The sequence below is a fragment of the Ictidomys tridecemlineatus genome, chromosome 14 (assembly GCF_052094955.1).
Source record: "Ictidomys tridecemlineatus isolate mIctTri1 chromosome 14, mIctTri1.hap1, whole genome shotgun sequence".
NCBI lineage: Eukaryota > Metazoa > Chordata > Mammalia > Rodentia > Sciuridae > Ictidomys > Ictidomys tridecemlineatus.
Window position 1 is genome coordinate 15,903,794 of NC_135490.1, and position 14,004 is coordinate 15,917,797.

At 37.6% G+C, this 14,004-nt stretch overlaps 1 protein-coding gene across 8 annotated transcripts in view; it reads left to right on the forward strand.

Moving 5' to 3' along the window:
- Nucleotides 1–14,004, forward strand: part of Psd3 (pleckstrin and Sec7 domain containing 3) — a 550,748-nt gene that overhangs the window by 344,452 nt on the left and 192,292 nt on the right. The window lies entirely within an intron of this gene.

Here is a 14,004-nt window from a genome sequence, read left to right on the forward strand (position 1 = left end):
TTCATGCTTCAGGCTATAGAGTACTCTTAAATGGATAATCTTAAAGATCCACATTTTAATCATATACTGAAATAATAAGTAGATTAGGAATAGTTGGTAATACAAAAAGTTAGTGGACAGTTTTTGTTTGATTTATTTGTAAGCATGCTTTCAGAACTTAAAGGTCAGGAAGGCATGTTCACTATGGAAACAGAAAAGCTCTTATAAGATAATAATGCAAGCAGTTCTGACAGTGTTCAGCCTGTAGTCTCAGAGCCACTCAGGTTGTCTCTGGAAATAGATTAAATTAAATTTTGATAATTGTAGAATGCCGAAATTATTTGTAATCGGCTTTATTATTGCTAACAGTCAGCAAGTTTTTCGTAGATTGCTTTAAAGGAGAAAACACAATCAACTTTAAAATTCATGCATTCTTCAGCATTATAAATAAGATGTGCATTTGATCAAATACATAATAGTGATTGATAATGAATATGAATATTTTAAAAGTTGTAGGTAAGATGTGAATGTTGAGTATGTGGTTTTTATAGATGTCTATTTGATTCTAGCCTTTTTAAAACAGTACATAACTTTCAAATGGGCTTGGAAAATAAAAGGTGCAGAATTGTGATGTGATAAATAGGCTATGAAGTTACACAGTGTTAACAAGTCTTTTTTCATTCTAGTGTATTAGCAAGGAAAGTAATGGAGTCTCTATGAGATAGAGGATTTGTGAGGCTTTTATCAACTTATGTCAGAAATGAAAATTGACAGGAAAGCTTTTAGGTTTTAGTGGTAGACTTAGGGTAACCTGCTGACTGTAGATAAATTATCGGGTAGCTTTAGAGCATGTTTGGTGCTGTCCAAAGCCAAGTGTAGTTAATGTACAGTTCTGTGGTTACTGTTCACCTTGGGTAAACATATGTCCTGTGATTTGTCCTGCCAAGTTTTTGCCCAAAGATGTGGTGTTGTACAATTGAGATTGTTTTTAAATCCCAGGGTAAAGATATGTACTATACTTTACTGTGGGAGCATGACAGCCTAGTGACATTGGAAATGATAGTGGCATTTGGTGGGGAAATTGTCAAATGAAGTATTGATTCCCTTTCAGGAGCAAACCTCTGCCATTTACCCACTCAAGATGAGGATTTTTGCCTTTTTGTAGGAATGGTTTTTTACTGTGAATTCAGTCAAGAAAATGTTTCCTTTAAACCATTTTTTGTTTTGTTTCACTATGTGGAATGTGATTTATTTCCCTTCTCCTTCCTCTGTTCTCCCTTTCTCTTTATTTCTATTGTTTCCCTTCTTTCTTGCTCTTTTTTTGTCCTTTTTTCCCTTTCTCTTCCACTTTCCTTCCCCCTTCCCCTTTGGGTGGGTTGTCTCTGAATTGGCTGCTGAGATGAATTATTGGATGAAATTTGTTTGAATTTGGGACAGTATGATTACATGCCAAATAGCTGCATACACATAGAGAAACACAGACATTTGGTATCCAGGTTTCTGAGTAATCTCTTTCTCTCTTCCTGCACACCTTTCCTAACCTACAAAATTAAAGGCATGCATGAATTCAGGTATTTTAAATGAAAAGGAGGATAACTTTTACTACATTTCTTCATAAAAATAGATAACTACTACTAGTTTCAATATCAGAAAATGCTTGTTTCCATTGATTAAATGCAGGTTGTTATTGTTACTTAATGACCTTATTGCTTTTAGATTTCTTTGGATCAAAGGTTGCATTTGGATTTATGCCTGTTCAGATTTCTTTGGACCAGAAGTAACATTTGGGCTTAAAGCTTGTTCTGTGTGTTAACATAATTAGGGACATTTGTTGAAGGTCCATAGTGTTCCCCAGGTGGTGTGGAACTTGGAGAAGTGCTGGGAACTACAAGGATACCTGTTCTCAGAGACCATAGACTACTAAGAAACATGGTAGTGGTGGTGGGGGGAGACTTTCTCCCTTAAAATGGATAGTTATTCCAAATTAACATAAAAGCATAAACACTATTGTTTTGTCTTAATAGAAATAGTTAAGTATATAACATATTTAAATGTATGAGAAATGGAAAATTTGCCTTAAACCTTTAATTTGGAGAATTTAGTTAAGTTTTGCCTTACTACATTGAAAAAGAGAGATGACACATGGAGCCTGTTTTACAGGTTACATGCTACTGCGTTTTCTGTTGTTGACATAAATAACTTGAACATATTTGAGGGCTTTAGCAAAAAAGAACTTTTCTCCCTAAGTTGCTTTAAGAATAAGTTCTGTCTACAATCCAAAGTGAAATTAAGTTGGATACCAAAAGAAAATCAGTGACAGAATGTCATTGATATTCCTCAAAGCAGAAGGCTGGGAAGAGGTGACATTGGCGAGGGCCTTTGATATGGAGGTGGAAGACACCTTTTTTATGTAAGTCATTCTTTTCCATCTCTTGCCTCCTGCCACCATAAACATTCTGTTGTGACCATAGGAGCCTCTGTCTATCTGCCTCCAAGTTGTGGAGGTCTCAGGGAAGCCCCAATCCAGCAGAGCCTGCAGCAAGATTGGGTAGCAGAGCCCAGTGTGATCACTCAGAGCCCCTTCCTGACCCATCTCAGCAGTTGGACATGGTTCACCTTCAAGCATCATTGGGGCAGGGAGGAGGAGAAAAGGGAGATTCTGCATAGATTTAATAAAACATTCCTGAGACTCTTGGAAATAGTAAAACTATTAAAGACATGACTACAGAGGGATGAGAATGTAAAATATAGGCCACCTCTGAATTGGAGGCTGAATTTCAAGAGAGACAACATAGTATGAAAGAGATTATGGGCTTGAGAATTATCCTGACTCGGCTCTCCCTTAATAGCTGAGGACTGTAGGCAAGTTTATTTAAATTCTCTCTCCCTCCCTTCTCATCTGTGAAATGAGAGGTTTTATTAGTTTCCCACCTTATTTATTTAATAATTAGTTAAATTTATATATGTATAAAAATTTGTATAAAGCCTTTAGAGTCTTAGCGTGTAGTTATGCCATATGTCAGCTATTTTATTTTTAATACTTTGTTCATCACTTAGCTCCAAGTGGGCTGGAATGGGACCCCCCATTCCTTCTTGCAGTATTTGGACTTAAGGTTGCATTCAGTTCTTAGGGACAAGTGAGATTAGTGCCCTAGACAAGACTTATACTCAATGTCCCTTTTTAGCATTCTGCTTTCTTTGTATACCTATTCTCTGTTCTTTGACAAGCACCATCTGTGACATTTATCTGAAAATGAACCTTGGTTAACCCTATATTTTCCTTACCTTGCCATTAGTCTTTCTCCTAAGCCTTTCCCTCCCCTTTGATGTTACGACAATGGAGGTACCTGGACTGGTCCTGGAATATTGAAGAATCTGAGGAAGAAAACTAGTTCTTATCCTTTTGAGACCCTGAGATAATCCTGGAATGATAACAGAGCATATCTCTATTCAGACCATTCATAAATGATCCGAAGTAACTCAAAATCCTAGGGAAAAAGAAGGGTTGCTAGGTCTCCTTGCTGCCTTGTGTCTTTTCCATTTGGAGAGCACAAGGTTTGAAAGGTCAGGACCAGGAGTTGTTGGTACTGCTCAGAGCAATTTGTTTAGATTCTTTGATGTTAGCCTGGGGACTCTTCGGTCCAATCTCATCAGGGGTTGATTCCAAGGAACTGGGAGGTATAGGTTTTCCATCATGTGCATGTTGTGAAGCTTGTTACACTGTGGGATAGTTTTTTTGAACATTCAGTAGCCTGGGCATGGAATCAACCTAAAGGCCCATCAGTGGATGAATATATAAAGTAAGTGTAGTATATATGCACACTGGAATATTTGCTATTCAGTCTTCAATCTAGACTGAAGATTTTGACAGTGAATCATGAAGCCATAATTATTTTCTCTCAACTTTTCTATTTTCACCTGCCATTTAATGTTCCAATAATGTTATCTTTAATATTTTTGTCAGTTAAATCTTTTCTTCCTTTCCCTTTCCTCCCCCTCCATCCCTCCCTTTCACTCCCTATCCCCCTTCCCTCCTTCCCTGAGTAGCAATTGAATTTAGTAGCTCCCAAAGGGACACAGAAAAGGAATTAGTTGAAACAATCTCTTTGTTAATTTTTTAAAATAATTTTTAATTTTTAAAAATGATTGATGCAGGGGATGGAAAAAAGAAAACAAAACACCCAAGACTTTTCAGAATTTTTCTAACAAAGAATTACAAAACAAAACTAAGCGCAGTTTGCAGAGGGTTTAAAAACATACATCCTCCTAAATGTGCCTAAATACAAATAGGTGTAAAAGGCAGTGTTGCTAGAAATCATTAAACAGGTAAGTAAATTTTAACTAATCAATATGATACTTGTGATAGCTAGCTTGTTATTCCTGTGGCCAAAATACCTGACAAAAATAACTTAAAAGAGAAAAGATTTGTTTTGACTCATGGTTTAAGAGTTCAGTCCTTGTTGGTTGACTTGTGTAGTTTCCCATGGCTTCCAGGAGTCTGTTCAGCTATCAGTGAATTAATGCACCAATGAGATGAGAGACCTCAGGGATCCAATTGTTTCCTGAAAACTCTGCATCTGAATATTGCTACCTTGGGGACCAAGCCTTCAGCACATGAGTCTTTGGGTGACACTTTGTGTCCAAACCATAGCAATATCCTTTAATATAATTGTTGCAGTGAAGGATTTGACTTGAATATTCTTTAGAATTTTTTTTTATTGTAGAAATGACTTGTTTCTTTTTCCTTTACTTGGAAATATATTAACTTTGAAATTAGCTTACATTGCCTTAAGGCACGGACAAAAGTTATTTTATTCTCTAATTTGTAATTAATAGTGGTGTGTGTGTATGTGCGTACGCACGCACGTTAGGAAGTGCCAATTAAATAGAAAAGATGTGAATCAAAATCAGTATAGTAGGCCTCTGGGTATTCAAATGTTTCATCATTAATGGGATGATAAATAACACTGTGAATTAAATTATTACATGTATTTTATTGGTTAGAATCCCATTGAAAGTTCTCACTTAAATTTGTTTTCCCTTACTTTCTCAAAGGACAGAATTTTTGGTAAGATTCTTTAAAAAGAAGACTCCAAAAATATATATGCTATCTGCATCCATTCTTTAACTTTGAAATTAAATGTCTACATAACGGATAGCGCTATGTTTTATTTTAAATGTAATTTTCGTTTTCTTTATTTCTTTTTTTGGTATTCTTAAGGAAAAATAGTTTGTGAAAATAGTGGAAAAATTAGCCAGAAAGGTAGCATTTAAACATCCTTGGAAGGTCAGCAAAGAAAAATACGTTTTAAATAAAATGAATCTTGTTGGACAAGGAAGAAACCTAATTAGGAAATATAAAGTTATACTTTACAGGTTCATAATCATTAGGCTTTATAATCAGTTGTAACTGTATTAAGCTATATGCAACAACAAAAAATCAATCATCCATTATAAATATTTAGAGGTCAGCAATTTTTTTTTATAAGTTTAAACTTTGAAAAGGACCTGTTTACACAGAAAGACAGCAAGAACTATAGGACTCTCCTACAAAAGAGAGAGCAGAGCCAGCCCAGCTCACTCCCCAAGTCCCATCTGCCCCTCTGTTTGACTTTCAGCCAGGTAGAAGATTGAAAATGTAGCACTGATAATTGCCCTACTTTTCCATGTTTTATACCCAAAGCTTGACCTGAAGCAGCATGAGGCTTTCTTTTCTCCTTCTCTCCTCACCTCCTCTATATTTCTGCTGTCCCCTTTAATCTTAGCTTTGATGATTATCAATGAGCCAGAAGTATAACTGAATAAGGTCAGATTTTATTAATCTTACTATTTGGGATATTATACTATTGTTTTACAAATGGTAGCACTGGCAGAAACAATATAAAGATGCAAGGAGTCTATTATTGCTTAACCACTGCATTTGATTCTATGATCCTATCAAATTTTGAATGAAAAAATAATGAACGGGTCCGTTTTAAAGAAACAAAACAACAAATGGAACAACTTCAACCAGAGGGTTAGGCATCATATTAAAATGACCTTAGTGAAATTTTATTACTCTTATTTTATCCAAGTACCGAATAGCATGAAAAATAGCTCAGCTGTTAACTATGTAGCAGCATTAAAAAATAATTGTATGTTAAGAAAAATCAATGCTAGTTCAGATAATTCAAAGCTGAAAAGTGACACAAATCTATCATTCAGGTGTTGTAAAGAATTGTTTGAAGGAGGAGTGGAAGTGGAAGAGATAGTAAAGTGCCAATTGTCTGTGCAAGAAGGGGTGGTGGCTTGGATGGGATTGGTGACAGTATTGAGGGAAATGTATTAAGTACTGATTTATTTCAAGCTGCTCATTAGAGCTTCTGTTGCTAACTTCTTTCTCAGATTGCCCCTTTGTCCTTTCAGTTTTACTTACCATCTAACCTGCATGGAGAAGAAGAGAAAGAAAAGAGAAAAACTTGAATTCTGTCTTCCCCATTACTGCTGCTTGATCTGCTAGGCTGCATAACAGTGGGGGCTTTGTAGCAGTGTGACATGAACAGTGGTAGATCTGGAGAGCAAGCCCAGCACTTTGCCTGGGCCAGGCAACTCGGCTCTTCCATGCATAAGATGCGGTAACAACACTTTCCTCCAAGCACAGTTGGGGAACTAAACGACATGAGGTGTATTGAGTGCTAGTATTTAGTGCTAGCATTGAGTGCTAGGTGCATTGTGCTCAACTAGAATGAAGTAGGTTTTGTGACAATATTACGGAAGTCTCCAGGCCCTCCGCCTGAGTGTTTCTAGTGGATGTCACTAAGGATAAAACCTCAGGGTGATTATTTCATGCCTTAGTTTCTTCATTTGTAAAATAAGATATCTGGCCTGCACCCACAGTTTTCAGTTTAGGTTTATGGAGCTCCCTGGGTCCACTGTTCACCTTCATCCTTCCACCCTTTCCACCGAGTCTAAAACTGCTCGTTCTGTTTTCCTGTTGTGCTGAAACTTCCTCATGTAATGTCTTTGGAGCAAAATGATGTTTGGCAACAAAAGAAATTGGAAAGCTCTATAGGTGATCTTTAAAGGATCATTTCAATCTAAAGCACTGGGAATATTCTTTATTAATTTGTAAACTCAAATTATATCTTTTAAGTTTGACCCTTCCTATTTATTTATTGGTTTAGAAAAGAAGCATGTACTAACAGTGAAACTAGCAAATGTTCATATTTAAATCCCAGAATATTGCTTTTGTTGTGTAGCAGCATTCTCAGAAGATTATTTATTTCCAAAGGACTCGATTGAGAGGAAGAAGCAGGCCTCAGTCTGAAACAAGTCTAAACTTTTTATAAATGAAAAGCCTGAAGTGAATTTTCAAAAATACTTGATCTGAGTTATATTCGGAGTATGTAGTTGAAAATAGGAACTTATGGGTGGTATTTAAGTGTAGCTATAAAAAGAGCATCAACTGTTGCCTAGAGTAGGTGAGCTCTCTCCAGAGAAGGTCATGGAAACCTGGTAGCAACAGTATCTATGGAGGAAAGGGCTCGATGCTTATCCTAGTGTAAGCAGGAGAGCCTTTGAAGAGAAAAGCTATGTTAGCAAGCTTTATAAGAGGAAAGCTTTAAAGGTTCTGGCTTAAAATATGGACTCTTGCTGTCTTTTTTTCAGGAAAGCAAATCAAGCTGAGTTATGTGATAAAAGGCACATGGCGCGGTTCTGCCTCTGCCTTCCCCATGGAGGTCTGGAAGCGTGCTCTTGCTTTCAGGCACGCGATCATCACCGGCAGAATAATGATGCTGTCTTTGCTGTGGTTTAGACCTTGAATGAAAAATGGTGACGATAATGAGGGTAATACTTTGAAGTAGCTGAAGATCCACAAATCATGTTCGTGTTTAAAAAAACCCCCCAAACCAGAAATCTCTCCAAAGAAGTCTGTTAGAACGTTTTGACAGAACAGATGCTGCTTAAAGAGTACAAACAGATTTTTAACCAAAAAGAAAAAAAGGAAAAAAGTTTTGAGTGGGGGTGGGTAGTAATCGTTAAGGGTACTGTAATGGAATATTAATGATTCCCAGACAGATTCTATTTTTTATGTCATCATGAAGAAGTGCTACAGGATTGCATATTCAGATGAATCCGTAGAATTTTGAATGTTTGTATGTTTGGAGTTTTTTAAATAGCACAATCCATCACAATTGGTACTGCTATGGCTAAAGCATGAAGGGAGTATAATTGGTACAATTTTAACTGGTTACATAGTGACTTTAACTATCTTCTTTTTTTGCTCATGATGTACTAGAGGGGACTGGGAGTTTCCTTAGGAGTGATGTTCTTTCAACAGGTCTGGGATCCAAGGGTTAATGGGCTATCATGGCAGTTATGTTGTCCTAAATGTGGATTCCATTAAGGAACAGAGGAACATTTTTAACTTGAAGTGTTTGTAGCTGGTAGCTTTATAGCTAAAGTATCTCATAAAGGAAGACAGTGTGTTTTGTGATTGTAGTTATACTTCACTATGTAAAGATCAGTTGTGTGAAAATGACTCAAAAAGGTAAAAATGAGCAAAAAGCAAAATAAAAGTGAAATAAAAATAAATAGCTAGAATAGGTGGCTGTTAGTATGTGTCATTAACCTCACATTTTAACTTAAACCCTCATTTAGTGCCTTATTTAATAATAATCAGTTTTTTTGGCCTTCATCTCTTTGGCATATTGTAAACTATGCATGTGTAGACACAGGTCAGTGTCAGTATCATGCAGCAGCTGTTTGACACTGGGGATGGGACAGGTCACTAGGCTCTGGCTGTCTTGCAGCCAGCTCTTCATTGACAGCCACTCCAATGAATTTTTCTTTCTTCCATTTTTTTTTCCCTTTGTATGGGGGATTGATAAATCATTGAGCAACAACATCCCCAGCCCTTTAATTTTTACTTTGACACAGGGCCTTCCTAAATTGCTGAGGCTGACTTTGAGCTCATGATCCTCCTGCCCCATCCTCCTGAGTTGCTGGGATTACGGGCATGTATCACTATGCCCCGCTTCAGTTAATTTTTCTAAAACAAAACACAGGCATTTAGGTTGTTTCAACTTGAAGCTGTTTTGAAGAAAGTTATTTTCTCAGTTTGACCGTGAGTTAGATGAATGAAGTTGCAGGCATTGTTGTTAGGTATGTGTTGGTAGCAGAAGTCATTTGATAATGAGGGGAAGAGAAAATAAACCTGAAGGGTAGGAGGTCTTTAAATGGAACAGCTGGAGCTATTCTGAGGCCAGGTGAGCGAGCCTAGAGTCCTAGTCCTAGTCCTCAGCTTCTCAGAGCTGCTGCATTACAGCTCAGCAGGGCAATGCAAGGTCTCAGTGAGTCATCAGAAATGTTACATTATGTTTACTTAGTTTGATTAAGGCAGTGTGAAAGAGATTTGGAGAGATTGCCAACAAAACTATTTTATACAGACTTTGGCATTTAAAGAAATTAGCTTCAATCAGAAAATACACTAATTAGAATAGTTCATTTCTCTACCCCAAACCATTCTTGAACTCCATTCTCTGTCAGTGTTAAATTTCTACTGTTATTACACTCCACCCTCTCCATCTGTGTATTCAACTAACCATGGATTAAAAATACCTGGGGAAAAAATTGCATGCATACTAAGTATGTATAGACTTTTTCCTTATTACCAAAACAATACAGCATAACAGTTATTTACATTGTATTAGGAATTGTAAGCCATCTAGAGAGGATTGAAAGTAAGCAAGGTTATGCATTAAATTATAGGCAAATACTATACCTTTGTATCTATAGGACCTGAACATCCTCAGATTTTCGTATCCATGAGAGTGGGGATTGGTTCCTGGAACCAATACCCAGTGGATTCCAAGGATTGGTTGCATTTTAAAGTTTTCATTTGATTTAGTTGTTTACGCTGCTGTCAAATTTTTTATAGATAACAGCATATTTCATTTTCCTGAAATATTGCTCACTTAGGAACACCCAAAGCCATATTTATCCACACTTTATGTGAAATTATTTGGGGGATAATGCAGATACATGAACCTTCCCCTTCACAGCATTACCATCTTATATCTGGTTGGAGGCATATGTATCTGCAGTTCTCCCCCATCACCTCCCAGATGAACCATTGAAAACAGTGCTGTGACCTTCACACTTTTTTCCCTGTAAAATGAAAGATGTCCATTTGTACACCATTGGAAAATTAAGTTCAGTACGTGCTTCTACGGAAAGTCACTTTCTAAGTCATGAAGTCACTTAATTCTAGGTATGGGTAAGTTGTTACTTTTCTCATTTTCTTTCTTTTACTCCCAGAAACGTAAATCAAAGGTAAATCTGTATACCCAAGTTACATTGAAGAGTTACTTGCATTTCAGGTTGTTAGTCATGGGTTATGGCTTAGGCAAAAAAGAAATCTTTGAATAGAGTTATGGATTTTGAGACCATATTAGTTTTGATTAGATGATGTTTCCTGTCACTTTTGTGAGATCTCCTTGCCTCTGTTCATGAAGGACAGACTGTCTTGTTGGTCATAGCACCCCATGAACCTATTATAGTTTATAGGACAAATGAGATGTTCAACAAATATTTGTTTAGGAATCAATTGTGTCATAAACACCGCAGCAGTGATTCTAACCATGAATAGCATATGGGAGCATTGTGTGAATAGTGAGACATTCTGTATGCAAAACTGGGTGTGTGTGTGTGTGTGTGTACCTAGATTTATCTGTGTTTTAAAGAGAGAAGATCCATATCTTTAATCAGATTTCTGAGTGATCTTTGTTTCTCCAGTTATAGATTGGACTTTTCCAGAGTGCAGACTTGTGCAATATTGTTTTGATTAAAACAAAGAAAACTTAGGAGAAAGGGTTATTCTTCAAAGCACACTGCTCACTCATGGAGGCCCTTCGGTGTGGTGTGCTGAGTTCAAGGGCGGGCAGCAGGGCCAGTCCTCACATAGCTCATAATTTGTTAGAGAATATATATTGGATGATTACACTCATTATGAAATACGTTCCTCAAAATTATGTACTAAATGTTTTTAGGTTTAGAAGGCATACTCAATAGATTTGCCGTGTGTTGGCAAAAGTCAGATGAAATTTACTAGGATTCATGAGTTCTTGCTTTGGTAAAAGCTGGGCTAAATGTACTGGGTAAAGCAAAGGTGAGTAAGATGTGAGTCTTGCCCTGAAGGATTTTTTAATCTATAATTGTAGTTTTCAATTCTGGCTTTACATTAAAATCATTTTCGGCAAGGGGAGATAAATAGGTAAAATGTTTTTACTCACATGGAAAATTATTAAAATGGTACATTTTGGAGAAAGATCTGCCTTTTCTTGCAAAACTAAACATGCCCTGTGATTCCAGCAATTGAAGAGAAATGAAAACATATCTTACTGGAACAATCATAGCAGCTTTATTCTTTATATCCTCAAATTGAAAACAACTGAGATTCTCAACAGCAGGTATTGGAGAAAGGTGGTATGGTGTATCATGCAGGAGATGCCTACTCAACAGTGAAAAGGAATCAGTAGCTAATAACACGTCATAGGGAAAGCAGCCTTACACAGTGAATTTGTTACATGAAGTGTGAGGGTGCAAAACTAATATATGGTGGGGAAAAGATCAAAACAGTTGTTTACTCTGGGGATGTGAGGATGGGCATCTCCTGCGAATGGGCATGCAGGACCTCTCTGATGCTAATGTTCATAAGTGGGAGGGGAAATATCACTGGGGAGATAAAAGCAAAAGCTTGATGTCTTCTGTCTTCTCACCCTTCACTTTCACCAATTTGTGATCTGCAGGAATGTAGCCTATAGGTATTTTTAAAAGTTCCTCAAGTATTCTGATGGTCATGAGATTTGAACTATTAAGTAGTATTATTAGTTCATTGGTTTTGTATTGCTATGATAACAAATTACCCTAAATTTAGTGGTGGCTTGAAACACCAAGGAGTTATTGTCTCATCATTCTGTAGGTATGAGGTTTGGCTTGGCTTGGCTTGGCTTGGCTGGCTTTTCTGTTCCAGGTTTCACAGCCTTGACTTAGGCTTAGGCAGGGCTGTATTTCTTTGGGAAGATTCTGAAGGCAATCCATTACCAAGTGCATGCAAGCTGTTTGCAGAATTCTGTTTCATTTGATCATAGGGCAGAGGTCCCCCTTTCTCTGTGGTCATTGGCCCAGAGGTTCTTCTCAGCTTCTGGAGATGGGCTCTGGTCCTCTTCTTCTGTCTTAGAAGCCAGCAATGGTGAACTGTCTGACTCCCGCCCCTTCCTGCCTCACTGCTCTCCTGGTCTTCTCTTGTGTGTGTAGCATATCCCAAGTGACTGTTCTGCCTTCCTCTTTGGTTTGAAGGGTGTATAGAGTTGCTTGCATGGATCTTACCTGGTTAATTGAGGGTGACCACCCTGTACTAAGGTTAGCTGATTTCCAACCTTAATTCCATTTGCCAAGTTCCCTCCTAGCAGTAAAGAGGTAAAAATTTGATGAAATAATCTTGGAGGCCAGCATCTGTAGATCTGCAGATAGTATAGAATTACATGTGAAATGCAGAGAGCTTTCAGAATAAAGAGAAATGTCTTCTAATTAGGGAGGTTTGGGAAAACCACCTTCAAGATGGCCACGTTCCCATGTCTTTAAAGTCAGTGCTGATGGATATGCTGTGGCACCAGAATGGGAGAGATTTGGGGGTGGGGGTGACAGTTTAAATGCCATTGAGGATAGAGAAAGGGTGACAGTGTGTGATGTACTGAGAACATCCCTTACCCATGAGCACACTCCTTGTGTGTTAATTATTATATACAGGCCATGGTAGCATAAAGTCAGACTTACCTAACATTAAAGTAGAAAAATAGGAATGTCAAAAAGTATATCATTCCATGAGCAAAAGTACCATTTTTAAAGGACTGGGGCAGTTTTATGATGTGACATTTTTGTGTGTGTGCCTTCTCCTGGACCGTTAGAACTGAGTAGAATTACATGTGAAAATCTAAAAGCTATTTCCACATTTTTAAGTTTCTCAAAATTCCAAATTTATAGATACAAATCAGGAAATGTGGACTTACATAAAATATACTCCTCTTTATATTGCCCCCTGGGAGTGGTCTCTGACCACCTTCTAGTGGACTTTGCTGCTTTGGAAGGTATAATAACATGGGGACAGACCTAGCTCATGTGGGGAGCTGCAGAGGTCATGTGGCTTCTCTCTAGTGTCTGCAAATTGTAGCCATATCACCATTGATTTTAATAGAAATTCCACATCAAGGAAGAACCTTTTTATTAGCATTACTTTGTGTCATCTATCTTCCTTTTTATCCAGTTTGTTTGTAAGCTTTTAAAAAGGATCATGTGTGTCTTTTTGTTTTGAAAGGCACACATCTATACCCCAAAAAAGTCACAGAATACTTCCTGCCAACCTTTTAAAACTACAAAGCAAACTGCCTGCGGCTGTTTGTATCCATCTTCTAAAGGGTATATACATTAGGGTTAAAATATTGAAACCAGCTCGGCTAGCTGGTGTTTTGTAGAAGCCTAATCTGAGAAACAGAATGGAGACAGGAAGATCCATGGCAGAAGGCCAAGGAGGTCTTTCACTTTCCTTTGGTGGTTCACGTTTTGCTCTTAAAATTTCTGGTGCATACTACATGTTTCATGGAGTTTCCAAGGCTGCCTTCACATCCCCTGGGTATTTGTTTTCCTTTCTTCCTTCACACCTTCCTCTCGAACCTGATGTATTGGACCTGGTGACCAAACCTGTCTTCCTCTGGCAAACCTTGGTGCAGAGTAAATTTCACAGTGGTTCCTTTGGGCACTTGGCTCCTGAAAAACACAATCCCTGTTCCTTCGACATGAAGCCATCCTCTGCCTCCGTCTCATATTCAGAGACCTCAGGGCCTGTTTCGGATTCTTTCATTTTCCATTCATTTTTCACATCAACATGCCAAGGTGTGTCTTCTGGTAGCTTGAAATGGTGATTATTATTGTTTTTTTTTATTCCTACGATGCTGCTGATTTTGAGGATGTATTTTTATGCCATTGTAC